Source organism: Nomascus leucogenys, chromosome 13, assembly GCF_006542625.1.
Source record: "Nomascus leucogenys isolate Asia chromosome 13, Asia_NLE_v1, whole genome shotgun sequence".
Classification (NCBI taxonomy): Eukaryota; Metazoa; Chordata; class Mammalia; order Primates; family Hylobatidae; genus Nomascus; species Nomascus leucogenys.
The window spans coordinates 84409417-84421865 of record NC_044393.1 but is presented as its reverse complement, the minus strand read 5'-3'; the positions used below and the strand labels follow the sequence as shown (position 1 = coordinate 84421865).

At 37.3% G+C, this 12449-nt stretch overlaps 1 protein-coding gene across 6 annotated transcripts in view; it reads left to right on the top strand.

Annotated features, from left to right (window-relative positions):
- CNOT4 (CCR4-NOT transcription complex subunit 4) overlaps positions 1-12449 on the top strand; it is a 147012-nt gene that overhangs the window by 72912 nt on the left and 61651 nt on the right. The window lies entirely within an intron of this gene.

Here is a 12449-nt window from a genome sequence, read left to right as displayed (position 1 = left end):
GAAACAAAACAGAAAGACATTTAAAACTATCATTGGTACCTTTCAGAAAGGAAAGAGGGAATGTCATATTCATGTAGAAAGATTATATTTCCTTATAAAAAGAACCAATTAGAGGGGTCTTGAAAAATCTTATAGATGGCCTGAAAAGCAAAATGGACACATTACAAGAGCAAATTGGTAAATTGGAAGGTTATGCTGAGTGGGTTTTTATTGAAGAATATGATGCAACAAGAGAAAAAATAGAAAGCATGAAAGAAAAGCATCATAGATCCACAGGTTCTAATCTCTGCTGAGAGCAGTCTCAGAGGAGTGAACTAAAAATGAATAGGAAGAAATAATCAAAGAACTAATAGAAGAAAATTCCTCATAGATTAGAAGGGCCCTGTGAGTGTGAAACAAGGTCACTGAAAAAGATCAATATCTGTTTATATAATTGTGAAATTTTAGAACATCTAGAATAGAGAAAACTCTAAAAGTTTGTGAGAGATAAATATTTAGAATACAAAAGAACAAGACTAAAATTAATACCAGTATTTTCATTTTACAGTTATAGAAAATAAACTGAGAAATTTATTTTCCCAAATTTTGAGGGACCATAACTTTGAAAGGAGAGCCCTCAATTTTATTAATGTGTAAAGGCCTAATAAAACATTTTCACATGTGCAAAGATTCATGAACTTTATTATTCATGAACCACCATACAAACAAATAGAGAGTTGAGGATGACTGCAGGGTTTTGACTGAACACCTGGAAGTAAAGAATGACCATTAACTGACATGGGGAAGACTGCATCAGGAAGAGATTTTTGAGAAGATCAGAAACTCAGTTTTAGACATGTTAAGTATGAGATTCCTATTAGAAATCTAAGTGGAGATATTGAGTAGACAGGTGAATGAATGTTCATGTCTGGATTTCAGGTGAGGTCCTGGTATGGAGATACAGATTTGGGTGTCAGTTAGCATATAGTGTGTTATTTATAACATCATGAGACTGGATGAGATCATACATTGAAAAGATGAAAGATTGTCCAAGGATAAGCACCAAAACTTTCCAACAGTTACAGAAAAAAGAAATCCAGATTACAGAGGTCTAAGACAACCTCCATTTAGGGTCTCCAAGTTAAATCTTTAGCTGAGGTGGTTATTGTTATTAGGCCAGGAATAATTTTTTGGTTTCTTGTTGACTTAATCACATCTCCTAGAACCTCTCCTTGGTCTCCTGGTTACCAGACTTTGTACTGCAGGCAGCAGAGAGACTTGGAGTCTGAATCCTGGCCTAGTCTTGCCAGAGAATCTGCTCAGCGCAGCGCAAGATAAATATTTATGAAGTTGCCTGTGTCAGTCGGAGTCGAGCAAGTCTTTGGTCTCTGGAGGCCATCTACAGTGGTTGTGTTAACACAGAGGAAAACCACAATGTTGCTAGAGGCCTAGAGAAGGTCATGAAGGTACCATTTACATGTAACCCAACCCTGCAGGGACAGGGTCTACAGAGGCCATGCTGTGAGGTGGCATATTGAGATGATCTGAAGAAACTTGGGAGATGCAAGTAGGGAACTAGTTGAATCAAGCTCCTGTTCTCAGTCTACAATATGAAACGTGCCTGTTTTGCAGAAAGTTTCTCTTAGCTTTGATATCTTTGAAAAGCAGAGACAACCAGGTTTTAAAGGCCAAGAGAGTTTAGTGTTCCTTTTTGGTCCTAGCTGCTAAACACAGGCACAGGCTATTTGGTTTTTTCTTAGACTGCTTTTATGTGTCCTTTTAGTGCAGCATTTCTGAGAAAGCTACTGGTGGAAACAGCAGATATGGGAACATAGGTGGTGCACTGATGTGGCATTCTGTATTGATTTCCATGGAAACCAGAGACTATACAAGTAAATGAGAACTTTAACAGAAGTATTATTATTTTTATTTCAGAAATAATAGAAGATAATGTATCTATGAAACAAAAACAGGATGGTGGTTTGGACATGGTGGCTCATGCTTATAATCCCAACATTTTGGGAGGCTGAGGTGGGAGGATTGTTTGAGGATAGGAGTTTGAGACCAGCCTGGGTAATATGGCGAGGCCTCGTCTCTAATAACAATAACAAAAATTAGCTGAGTGTGGTGGCACATGCTTGTAGTCCCAGCTACTTGGGAGGCTAAGGTGGGAGGATCGCTTGAACCCAGGAGGTTGAAGCTACAGTGAGCCATGTTCATGCCACTGCACTCCAGCCTGGGTGATAGAGCAAGTTACTGCCTCAAGAAAAAAAAAAAAAGAACTGGATGATATAAAGAAGAATACTCAGTGAACGGTAACCATTGTTATTGGAAATTAAAATATAATAGCAAAAATAACAGAAGGAAAGCATCGGAAGATGAAGTTGAAAAGATCTTTTAGTGAAACAAAAAGCAAAAGAGATGAAATATTTGGGAGAAGAGATTAAGTTCATTTGAGGATCAATCAAGAAGGTCAAATACCAAACAAGTAAGTGCTCTAGGAGGAGATCAGTACTCTAGGAAGAGATCACAGTGATACAGAGGGGAAGTAATCATCCAAGAATATGATCGAAGAATATTTCCCAGAACCAAAGAACATATTTTCAGATTGAAAGGGCCTATCAAGTGTCCAACACAAACTTTTTTATTTTGAAATACCAGAATACCAAAGACAAAGAAGTTCTACAAGCTTCCACAGAGGAAAATAGTAGATCGCACGTAAAAGACAAGGAATCCGAATCATTCAGATTTCTCAATAGCAAGACTTCACGCTAGAAGACACTTCTGAAGGAAATTAATTTTCATCTTCGGATTCCGTATCTGCTCAACTGTTAAGTGTGACGGTACACTAAAAGACATTTTCAGACCTAAGAGGCCTCAAAATTTTTTTACCTTCCATACATTCTCTCTCAGGAATCTATTGGAGGATGTGCCCCACCAACATGAAGGAATAAAGAACAGAGAATCATGGGATAAAGGAAACAGGAGATCCAACACAGGAGAGAAGCCGCTGAGGAAAGGATGACAGCTGTGCCCAAGGTAAAGAGGGCAACCAGTCCAAAATGCAACACATCAGAGAACTCCAAGAGGGATTTGTAGAAAAAGATAAAATTAAAAGAATACTTGGTGTTCCAAAAGAGAAATGTCTTGTGAGACCATTTTGCCAGTTTGAAGAGATTTGATGGTTGAATTAGTAATAAACACCTAAAAATATAATCAGACAAAACAGATTAACTCAGGAAACAAAAAGTTGTAGAGAAATGAAAAAGCAATCATATTATGCTACGGTGGCTCACATGTGAGGTAGGGGTCATGATATTTTTTTTTTTCCTATGCTGATGTTCTTGTTGCAGCATCGTTTGCAGAAAAGACTGTCCTTTCACTCTGGATTGGTTTTGAAATCTTTCTTGAAAGTCAATTGCCCATAAATGTATAAATCCAATACTAGCATCTGTATTCTGTCCATTGATGATTATATCTATCCGTATGCTCATATCATACTGTCTTTATTACTGTAAGTTTTGAAACCTGGTGTGACAAGGTTTTCAACTTTGTTCTTTTTAGAGTTTATTTTGGGTATTCTGAGTATTTAGCATTTGCACATAAATTTTTGAATCTGTTTGTGAGTTTCTACAAAAAGCCTACGGGGATTTCGATGGAGATTACATTAACTATATAGATAGATCATTTTGAGGAAAAATGACATCTTAAAAATGTTGACTCCTTTAGTTCATGAATAAGGTATATCTTTACGTGTTTTAAAATTTCTTTAGCAATGTTTTATAGTTTTCAGTATACATAATAGTGCAGCATATTTTGTTATATTTATCCATGTTTTATGTTTTTTAGCTATGGCACGTGATATTGTTTCTTTTTTTTTTTTTTTGAGATGGAGTTTCACTCGTGTCACCCAGGCTGGAGTGCAGTGGCATGATCTCGGCTCACTGCAACCTCCACCTGCCAGGTTCAAGCGATTCTCCTGCCTCAGCCTCCGGAGTAGCTGGGACTACAGGCGCGTGCCACCACACCTGGCTAATTTTTTGTGTTTTTAGTAGAGATGGGGTTTCACCATGTTAGCCAGGATGGTCTCAATCTCCTGACCTTGTGATCCACCTGCCTTGGCCTCCCAAAGTGTCGGGATTACAGGCGTGAGCCACCGCACCCAGCCCAATATTGTTTCTAAAATTTCATTTTCCAGTTGTTTATTGCTAATTTACCATTTTTGAATGTTGACCATCTACATCAAGAAGCCTTGTTAATTAAATAGGTTCCTTAGGATTTTCTACATAGGTGATTATGTGTTCTATACAAAAAGACAGTTTTACTCTTTCCTTTCCAATCTCTGCTTTTTAAAATTTTTTTTAGAGACAAGGTCTTGCTCTGTCACCCAGGCTATGAAGTGCGGTGGCACAAATATGGCTCACTGCAGTCTATAACTCCTGGGCTCAAACAGTACTTCTGTCTCAGCCTTCCCAGTAGGTGGGACTGTAGGCATGTGCTACCATGCCCAGCTAATTGTTTAAAAAATTTTTTTGTAAAGGTCTCGCTATGTTGCCCAGGCTGGTCTTGAACTCCTGGCCTCAAGCATCCTTCCACCTCAGCCCCCTCCAAAATGCTGGGATTATAGGCATGAGTCACTGCAGCTGGTTCTGTGTTTTTAAATTCTTTTTCTTGCCTTAATTCTACTGGGTAACTCCTCTAGTGTTTAATGTTAAAAAGAAGTGATAAGAAAGATATCTTTGTTCCCAATCTTAGCAGGAAGGCGTTAAGTATTACACCATTAAGTATGTTGCTGTCTGTGCATTTTTTGGTTTGGTCTTTATCAGGTCAAGGAAGTTTTCCTTTATTCCTAATTTGCTGAGAGATTTTATCACGAATGGTGTTGAATTTTGCCAAATACCTTTTTTGATACTATTAAGATGGTTATATTTTTTCTCCCTTTATTCTGTGAAACGGTAATTTATGTTTTTTGGTTTTTTTAAAGCAATAGGGTCTTGGTCTCTCGCCCAGGGTGGAGTACAGTGGCCTCATTGTAGCTCACTGCAGCTTCAACCTCCTAGGCTCAAGCAATTCTCCTGCTTCAGCCTACCAAGTAGCTGGGACTACAGGTGTGCACCACCACACCTGGATAATTAAAAAAATTTTTTTATCTTTGCAGAGACTGGGCTCACTGTGTTGCCCAGGCTGGTCTTGAACTGCTGCCCTCAGGTGTTCCTCCTGCCTCAGCCTCCTCAAGTGTTGGGATTATAGGCATGAACCACTACGTCTGGCCTATGTTAATTTTTGAATCACCTTTTCCTCTCAAAGATAAACCCCACTTGATTATAATGTGTTACCCTTTTTATATTCAGTTTGCTAATATTTTCAGAAGATTTTTTTTGTCTGTGTCATGAAGGGTATTTCTTTGTAGTTTTATATTGTTTTCAGTTTTGGTATCAAAGGAATACTGTCCGCATAAAATGAGTTGGGAAATGTTTCCTCATCTTCTGCCTTCTGAAAGAGTTTGCGTGTCATTGGTATTCCTTTTTTATTTCTTTTCTAAATTCATGATTGGCATGGACCCTACTAGGTATCTTCATTGGAAAGACACCTATGAAAACTAGCTATCACAATATTCGTGTATGTAGACCTCTGGAATTCTTTTTGGACTAACTCCATCTTTGTGGTATTTTGCCGCCATAAATTTCAGTTGTCTCAGCCTTTTCTAATTTTTATCACTGTCTGTCCCCTCCATTCATTATGACTTTTGGACCCAGTACCAGGATCGGGTAAGTACTGGAAGAGCAGAAAGCTGGGGTAGTTATGGTATTCATCTGTCTTATTTCTTTTTTCTCAGAGATTACAGTCCTGCTGTTCATTGCCTGTTTCTTCAGTGTCTGAAAATAGTTATTTCCTGTATTTTGTCTAGTTCTCCAGTTGTTTATGATGATAGGACTAGTCTGTTACTTTCATGGCTGGAAGTGGAAGTGTGTAAATAACATTTGCATTTTATAATAATGTAATCCTGAATATTGCCCTAACCAAAGTTATGGTAGAAATTAGAAAGTGGACTCGGGATGTTTGATGAGGGGACCTGACAGGGCCAAATCTTCAAGTTGCATAATGTGATGATATCTAAAACTGAGAAATCAGGAAGTAGCAATATGAATGTATTATTTAGAGATATGGTAGTAAATGACAAAGAATCATCTAAAAGAGTCAAGATGATTATTTCTAGGAAGAGGCAACTGGTTGCAGAGGAGGAGGGAAAATGGGGGACTGCTCTTTTTCCTAACAAAACTTGTAGAACCGATTGACTAGAAGCATATTCAAGAAAAATATCAATGAAAGGAGGGAAAAATGATACAGTGGGCAAATGGAAATCATAGGAAAGAAGATATAATAGTACTGATATTAGTCATAATGAAATTCAAGATCAAACACATTTTAAAAGGGCAAAAGGTCCACAAAGTCATGAATCTTTATTTAACTTAACAGTACAGCTTTGAAGTATATTGAGCCATTATAAACACCAGGAGAAACTGACATCCGTATTTATAATGGAGAGACTTCACCTTCTGTATTTTAGAAATAGATGAAGTAGACAATAAAAAGAAAATGGGGAATTTGAATAACAGAATTAGCAAGATGTGTTTGTGTGTGTGTGTGTGTGTGTGTGTATAACTTTGTACAGATAAATTTGTCACAACTTTAAATACAAGAGCAGTGGTCAAAAAACAGGCCACAATGGAAAAATTAGCCAATTCCAAGAAGTAAATCTCCCTTGTGTATTTTAAAAATGTATCTTCCATGGGAGACTTTTTCAATCTGTGGGCTGGTGAATTTCCTTAGTTCAAGATAAAAATTAAGCTATTATCTCTTCAGATATTACCTTTTTTTCCTCTTTCTTCTCCTCTGTGACTCTGATTAAATATTTTTCAGATTTTTTTTCACTGTCTTCTGTGTCTCTTAATCTCTTTTCTGTATGTTCTTTCTCCTTCATACCTTAGTAAATGATTTCTTCTCATCTGTCCTCATATGCGAATAGTTTCTTTTGGATCCAATCTGCCACTAAATATGTCCATTGAGTTTTTAACTATTGGTTTTGTGTTTTCCATACCTAGAAGTAATGTTTGCTCTTTTTTTTTTCTCTTGCTTTTATTTTAAAATAGATTATTATACCGTGTAGGTATTTTCAAGGTTGTATATTTTTTAAACAGATAAGCATTATTTTTTAAAAAAATCTTTGTCCAGTAATTCTAGTGGCTGAAGTCTGTGGGCTATGTTTCTGCTTATTGTTGCTCATGTTGTTGTATTTCTTTGTGTTTGGTTAATGTGGCTGCTTCCTTGTTGTTGTCATTGAGAAAACTATTTGTAAAGTTCCCCAAGGACTAGTGTGGATTTGCTTCTCTCTAGGGAGGCTTCAATTTGGCTTCTGCTGGGTCCTGTAAGCATTGGCATTAGGGCTGCCATGTGCTGAAAGGTTTTTGGTCTAGCCAAGCAATATATCTCCATGCTGCAACTCTTCCCTACGGTTGATTTCAACAATTTCTCCAAGACGATTTTCCCCTACCTACTTTTTCTTTTTTCTTACCTTAGTCTGGCCTTTCTGTAGTTTGTTCTTACCCTAAGACTATCCTCTGGTTTGTAATTTGTTCTTATCCTGAGCCCACCGTTTGGAGGTGGGCTGTATCTCAGCTTATCATGGAACCTATTTTCCCAAAGACTACCATGGGCTGGTGTTGGGCTTTGAATGTTCTTTCTCCTTAGCTCTTTCTCTGCCTACCCCATTTATTGTTAATCAGATTTTCTGTTTAACCTCTGAATTTTTACTTTCAACCAAAAATTGGCTTGGGATTTTTCCAGTATAGATTTTTAGGATGTTAGTAAGAAGAAAAAAAAAAAACTTTTATGTTGTATTTTTCATGGTTTTTAGTAAGAGGGTTAATTAGCTCTCCATTACTGGAAACTAGAACTCTAAAAAAATAGTATAATAGTATAATCAAATTAGATGTTAACAGCAAAAGGATTTTTTAAAAGTTCATTTATCTGTAATACATAAATTATGGTCCTCCATAACTCTTGGTTTAAAGAGATCAAGAAGCAAATTACAAATTATCCTGAATCAATACTTGGAACATGACTTCTGAATATCTGGCATGAGACCAAAGTGGTATGTAGCAGAAAAGCTAAAGTTGTGAATACATTTATTAGAAAACAACAAAAATTAGAAAAAGAAATGAGTACTATGGCAGTGGAAGGGATCAGAAAAAGAAATCAGAAAAAAATAAGCCCTATGACAGTGGAAGGGAGTGAGTAAGCAGAATTTTGTGAAATAGGAAAAAAAAAAGTTTTTCAATAAAGATTAGAGCTGGTTATCTGAAAAGACCAATAAAATAATTAAAGTCTTAGCAAGTTTAATAAAAAGTAAAGAGAAGAAACATGTAAGTAGCATTTGGAATAAAAGTGGAAACATAACTACACATATGGAAGAAATTAAGTAATTACACTAGAAACCGCAAACCATGTTAACTGGTAATTTGGCAGTTTATCACTATTAAAAATAGTGTTATATCTAAATACTTCTCCACAGGCAACTTATTTTGCATTAGTTTGATATGTAATACACAATAGTACGTTTAAAGAGAAATAATTTTCTGCTTGTAACTTTTCATTTGATACTATATTCCTAGAAATTTAACATGTGTTTTAGTCAAAAAGTTGATTAGATATATTTTTCCTTTTTTTTTTTTTTTTTTTTTTTTTTGAGATGGAGTTTCACTCTTGTCCCCTAGGCTGGAGTACAGTGGCGTGATCTCGGCTCACTGCAACCTCCATCTCTCGGGTTCAAGCGATTCTCCTGCCTCAGCCTCCTGAGTAGCTGGGATTACAGGCACCTGCCATCACGCCTGGCTCATTTTTGTATTTTTAGTACAGACAGAGTTTCACCATGTTGGCCAGGCTGGTCTCGAACTCCTGACCTCAGGTGATCCACATGTCTCGGCCTCCCAAAATCCTGGGATTACAGGCATGAGCCACTGCACCCAGCCTGTATTTTTCTTTCTTTTTTTTTTTTTTTTTTTTTCGAGACGGAGTCTCGCTCTGTCACCCAGGCTGGGGTGCAGTGGCGCGATCTCAGCTCAACGCAAGTTCTGCCTCCTGGGTTCATGCCATTCTCCTGCTCCAGCCTTCAAGTAGCTGGGACTATAGGTGCCTGCCACCACGCCCGGCTAATTTTTTTGTATTTTTAGTAGAGATGGGATTTCACCGTGTTAGCCAGGATGGTCTCAATCTCCTGACCTTGTGGTCTGCCCGCCTCGGCCTCCCAAAGTGCTGGGGTTACAGGTGTGAGCCATCACACCTGGCCTTTGTATTTTTCTTTATATCCATTTTTAGTGCTAGTATTATTAGCTTTGTGAGTCTTACTGTCTGCAGTTACTCATGTTTGGTTTCTTCATTTCCCCCCCTTTTTTTGAAATAGGGTCTTGCCTTGGCACCCAAGCTGGAGCACAGTGATGCCATCGTAGTTCATTGCAGCCTCGAACTCCTGTGCTCAAGCATCCCTCCTGCCTCAGCCTCCCAAGTAGCTGCGACTGTAGGTGCACACCACCATGCCTGGCTAATTTTTTTTATTTTTTGTAGAGATGGGGGTCTCACTCTGTTGCTCAGGCTGGTCTTGCAGTCCTCCTACCTCACCCTCCCTAAGTGCTGGAATTACAGGTGTGAGCCACCACACCCAGCCCTCCCATCTTTATAGTCTACCTCTCATCCTTATTTTATTGTGTTAGTTTATTGATATTCTGACCTTGGGTTTGTACAGTAGGTATATATGGTGCTGTGCGTAGAGAAGAAATTGTAATGGAGGAGGAACTATTTTGGAATACATGCTTTTCCAATGTTTTAATAAAACTTTTGGACAAGTTGAAGTTAATAAACCTTTTGATTATGCATTTGCTATTTGTGGTTAGCATATTTTATATTTTTCAGGTGTTAAGATTAAACAACTAGTATTTATAACTTCTTTTAAGGTACTGGAATAAGATATATTTGGAGGGTAAATTGTGGTAGAATACTCTGTCTCATGTTCTCCTGTGTTTGTATCTTTTGTATTATGTAGCAGTTATGTTCCAACAACGTTGACTTTGAAGCCTGATGGAAATATATTTCCATAGGAACAAAACTTGGAATAACATAGCAAAAAGACTAAGACAACAATATAACTAAGTGTTGTATGCTCAACATGATGGTGCATCAGTAATATACTTGATAAAAGTTGATGTTGCAACCTGATTTTTCTTGTCACTCTCCATCAATTTTTTTGGGTTCATGTATTTTCAAATATTACATGACTTTACCTCATGTTTAATCAGTATTTTATACAACCTCATAGAATGCTAACAAAGGAAAAAGCTTGAGGGTGTTTGTCACATTCTGCCAGTTCCCAGAAAAATCTAAGTCCCAGAAAATTTACATCATTGCTCCTTAGACTGTCTGTGATGAAGAACCAGATTTTTTCTTTTCTTTCTTTTACCCTGTCTGTTGAAGACTGATATAGAGTGCTATTATGCATGGCTAATATTTTGCTTGTGTCATATGTTCAACTACATTGAAAAATATCTTATTCTTCAGAGTCCACTGGTGATGTACCTGAATGTTGGGGTAGTGTCAGTTGCTCTGAGAGTTTCTGGATGCTTATCTCAGTTTTTGTACTTTCCTTGTTATGGGCTGGTAAAATGCAGTGCATCAACTATACTTTGAAACAAAACTAGGAGCAATCCATGTGTTTGATCCATTCAGGCAGTGGAGCATCGTTATTTTAGATGTCAGTGAAGAGCAACAGCTTTCAAATGAACTTTGTTTGTTTGTTTGTTTTTGAGAAGGAGTCTGGCTCTGTCTCCCAGGCTGGAGTGCAGTGGCACAATCTCAGCTCCCTGCAACCTCTGCCTCTCGGGTTCAAGCAATTCTCCTGCCTCAGCCTCCCAAGTAGCTGGGGTTACAGGCTCATGCTACCACACCCGACTAATTTTTTAAAATATTTTTGGTAGAGATGTGGTTTTACCATGTTGGCCAGGCTGGTCTTGAACTCCTGACCTTGAGTGATCTGCCCACCTCAGCCTCCCAAAGTGCTGGAATTACAGGCATGAGCCACTGCACCTGGCCTCCAATGAACTTAATTGTAAACACTTTAAAAGGAACTACCCCAGGAATTCTAGGGTAGAAAACAGCTTTTCTAGGTGCAAATGAAAAATTTAAGTTATCTTATAGAAAAGTATTTTAATTAGTTAATATATAGTTCACTTTTATATCTTTTTACATTTGTGCCTTTAGAGTTCCAAATAGCTTCAAGGGATTAAAATCATCCAGACAGATAGATTAAGATTTGAAGGAGATAATTAATGTAGGTACAGAAAAGTAAGTGGAGAAGAAAGTTTTGAGAGGAAGGCATTAAGAAAAAACTTAAATGTGGAAGACTACGTAATTGATTGAGGAACTGAACTTACCTTGATAGATCTTTGACTGTTTGGTTCCTTAAATTAAAATGCAAGAAATAATTTATGTTTTAATAAAAAAGTATGTGTGTGTGTTTTTTGTTTGTTTGTTTGTTTTGGTGGCTTTTAAAAGACAGAAATGCTGAGTTTTCAGTTCTGGAGAGTAGCTTTTGATGTTTGCTTGGCAAATATTTATTGAGCTTCTGAAATCATACGAAATTTATATTTGATCCTGGAGAAAGTCCTAAAATCATACCAAAATCAGGTAAATTACTAAGCAAGCTGCTTTGTATGCCTTCTACTCACAAATAAGATGGAGTATGCCAAATAGGATCCACTAACTCAAAGATCCAGATTCTTAATGTGGGAATCAAATGGTATGGATGTTTACATCCTACCAAACTGTTAAGGATTAAGCCTGAATCTTTTTTGGGTCACCAGCTCTAATTCATTGATGATAAGGTAAACTGAAGAGTATTAAGTTTTCTTAAAAAGCAGTAAGTTAAAATTGAAAGTGGGAACAAAAGGGAAAGAATAGGGTTCTTAGAGACCTCAGGGTATATACTAGTAAAAGTTGTGGAATATAAGGTGAAATCTCACTTTCTTAATTGACGTCAGCGTTAGTCTGGGTATGTTCACAAATTTGAGAGGTTTTTTTTTTTTTAACACATATATGAAGAGATGGAAGTTAACTTTACATTAAAGTCATGGCAAAATTTCAGGCTTGTAGCTATTTCTTCCACCCTTCCTTGTTTCCACCTTTTTTTTTTTTTTTTTTTGGTTTGGCATTATTTCTGTTGTTCCCCACTCTTGTATTCTGATAGGTGCCAATTTCACTACCAGTTGAGTTTCCATCCCTGGAATCTCTTCCTGTCCGGTTTAAATTATTATGGCATTTAATGTGCCCCTATGTTGGTGTTGTGTGTGCAGGGGTCTGGGGGGAGGGAAGAAAAGAAAAAATAATGTGCCGCATCTTCCATTTATCATTAACTATTTGTTTTT